This window comes from Pelophylax lessonae (assembly GCF_965119305.1).
Source record: "Pelophylax lessonae genome assembly, chromosome: 1".
Taxonomy (NCBI): domain Eukaryota; kingdom Metazoa; phylum Chordata; class Amphibia; order Anura; family Ranidae; genus Pelophylax; species Pelophylax lessonae.
Window position 1 is genome coordinate 352,017,692 of NC_138768.1, and position 3,243 is coordinate 352,020,934.

The 3,243-nt window shown below is 46.9% G+C and overlaps 1 protein-coding gene across 2 annotated transcripts in view; it reads right to left on the minus strand.

Moving 5' to 3' along the window:
* The window catches only part of NTRK2 (neurotrophic receptor tyrosine kinase 2), a 305,915-nt gene extending 305,286 nt beyond the window's left edge, over positions 1-629 (minus strand). Inside the window, exon 1 of one of the 2 annotated variants that reach the window (XM_082261135.1) lies at positions 520-629. The gene's annotated coding sequence lies outside the window, so the exon portion shown is untranslated. Of the gene's footprint in view, positions 1-24; positions 324-519 lie in introns of those variants that run through there. The other variant, XM_082261134.1, reaches the window with a different exon arrangement.
* Between the last annotated feature and the right edge of the window lie 2,614 nt (positions 630-3,243).

Sequence of the window (3,243 nt, forward strand, 5' to 3'; positions counted from 1 at the left end):
TCACCTTCCTGTCAGTGCACTCACCCTGCTTCCCAACACCTCAAGGCATCAGTGCCAGTGTGGAGGATGAGCCATCAATGGCCAGCTCTGCCATAGGGATCAATGACAGGTGACAGCTGAGCAATGGATGAGGATGATGATGATGATAAGGAGGAGGAGGAGGAGGAGGAGGAAGATGAGCTGACAGCAGTGTGCTCCTACCTGGAGAGGGAGGCTGATCCCTACAGAGGAAGACAGATGGATGGCCAGGGAGGGATGCAGCCTTTTCACACACTCCTGTCTCCAGTGCTAATAATAAGTGGAGCTTCTCCCTCCCATCCCCATGCCAATAGCTGGGGAAGAAGAAGTGACGTTAGCGCTGACGCAGGTCAGGGGCAGAATCTGAGTCTCCTGGAGCCCAAAGGGAGCAAGACAAAGCAACAAGATGTAGGGATTGGGGGGAGGGGGGGGGATCAGTGGGGGTTCGCCTTCATCAATATGCATGCTGCCCTGCACACACTCATTGCCCTCATAAGATACCTTGCATTGGACAAAAATGGCTCCATGCACATGATCAGGTGCTGCATGATCCAACTACACCTACACAGGACGTGATCGGAATGCAGACTGCCACTCATCTCTCCATGGCACATCCTGGGCACCCACCTGGGCACAAGGGATTTCTATGGATAATGCCTTACATTTCCTATTTACATCTGATCAGGTGTGTGTGTGAGAGATGCGCTCATCCCGATCACCTGTCAGAACATGCCAGCGTTTAAAGGGCTCCTACATTAGTGCAGTACAGGGCGTAGTATATACAGGGGTGTACTGCACGGGATGCTACTGATCAGCATAGCCCATCACTAAACCCTGCTTAGTCAGGAATGCACGGCGTTAGAAATGTGTGTCTGGGAAAGATGGCTTTTCATTTGTGGTTTTTGGGAGGTTTTTTTTCCGCAGTAATTTAAAAGAAGCAGAGAAATCTACCGCATTGACAGCAGAGGAGGATCACGGCGGACCAGAGAGCTCTGCTGACACCGTGTGGCGGAAAGGTGTTCTGCAGCTGAAAGGGAAACAGTAGAAAAGAGTCACCTTTGTACCCTGCTGCAGCCTCTCTCAACCTTTTTTTTAAATTATTTATTTATTTATTTCAGGTACTTATATAGCGCTGTCAATTTACGCAGTGCTTTACATGTGCATTGTACATTCACATCAGTCCCTGCCCTCAAGGAGCTTACAATCTAAGGTCCCTAACTCACATTCACACATACATAGTAGGGCCAATTTTTTTTTTCTATACAGGATCCAATTAACCTACCAGCATATCATGGCGGAAGCCTTGAAATCTCTTTTAGTTCTCAGGGAACCAATGTTTATAAGCATGATGTGCACATATCACTGCACAGCATGAGCATGAACAGTTAGGGCTCTTTCACACGGGCGATCCGATCAGATCCGCCTGTCAGTTTTTTAGGCGGATCTGATCGGATCCTCCATGCAGCTCTATGGGGCAGCAGATGTCAGCGGAGACACCTCCGCTGACACCCGCTGCCATCCGTATCCGATCCTGTCCGTGAAATCTGGACGGATGGAAACCCTATTTTTCCATCCGTTCAGTAATCGGATCGGATCGGATGAGAGCGGACAGGCGGTCCGCTCTCATCCGATCCCCCATAGAGAGCAGCAGGGGCTGAGACACCTCCCTCTCCGCTCTGCAAGCGGAGATGGAGCTGTCATCCGCCGGCTCAGCGGGGATCGCGGATCGATCCCTACTGAGCAACACGGATCTGCCTACGGAGGCGGACCGTGTGAAAGAGGCCTTAGTTGAGATATTGGTAAAAGAATAAGGCAGTGGTTCTCAACCAGGGTTCCTCCAGAGGTTATAAAAGAAGAAAATAAATGCTCCTGCGCTTGAGAGGTGGTAATGTGACAGATGGAGACTGGAGGTCCAGTAAACAGGCGCCACGTGGGCTGTGCTGCCATTCTCAGCAGGTCAGGAGGAACCCGAATGGCACTCTGGAAAGAAAAAGTAAAGAGGGTGCACCCGCCTAGCGCATTACCTTTGCAAAAAGAGAAGTTTTATTTAAAATATACACATCATACTCACAAATACGATAGACAGTTCAAGCAGATAAAGGTATAGATCAAGCCAGATGTCCACCTAGCAAGGCCTGCTCATGAACGACAGTCATGGAATGGATATCTCCAAAGGAAGCTGATGCGTTTCGAGGGGTGTCCCCTCTTCCTTCAGAGCTGCTCTGGAGATATCCATTCCATGACTGTCGTTCACTAGCAGACCTTGCTAGGTGGACATCTGGGTTGATCTATACCTTTATCTGCTTGAATTGTCTATCGTGTTTGTGAGTATGATGTATATATTTTAAAGAAAACGCCTCTTTTTGCAAAGGTAATGCACTAGGCTGTTGCACCCTCTTTACTCTTCCTTTCCAGAGTTCCTCCAGAGGTTGCTAGGGGTTCCTTGAGCAATGGGCAATTTCTGTGAATTTCAAAAAGACCGGTCAGCACCTAGACTGAACGATTCATCTGACAAGCCACGCTTAATAATATATTAAAGTGATAAGTGCCAATAAATATACAAAAATTCTAATAAACACATTAATTTCATACAGTGACAAAATATCCAAAAATTATAAAGTCCATGCTATAAATAGCATAAAATGTTAATGCATAATGTCCATAAACCCCAGTGTGAATCACACATGCAAAATCTTGTGGATCGCTCATCAAAAGGTCCTCCATGGGATGTGTCAAATTATTGTGCCTAGATCCACCACCGATAAGAAATACCTACTCACCAGAAGTAAGTATAGATCTCACATATCAAAGTGAGGGGACCCTCATACTGGAAACATATTCTTCACCGGGACCACAGCAGTTTGCCACATTAGAAGTAGATGTACATATCACATAAGGGGGAACCTTTAATTTAGGCACAGGAATCTCCAACGAACCACCGTGATGACTCACATCAAAGGGGACATGAGAAGAGAAGAATATGCAAGCACATGAAAAGCTTCATAGGACGAGCAGGGACGCCAATTGTGCTCCACCTGCCTTCCAAACGGCCTCTCGGATAAGTTCCCCTGACACTATTGATCTTTTTAGCTATCTGGAGAAGGTAATTCTTCCCAATGTCCACAAGTGTAAGGAGTATTCATCTCACTGACCATCACACTAATATATCATGAGTTGTAGATATAGTCATTTTTAGCAGGGGTTCCCTGAGACCTGAAGATTATT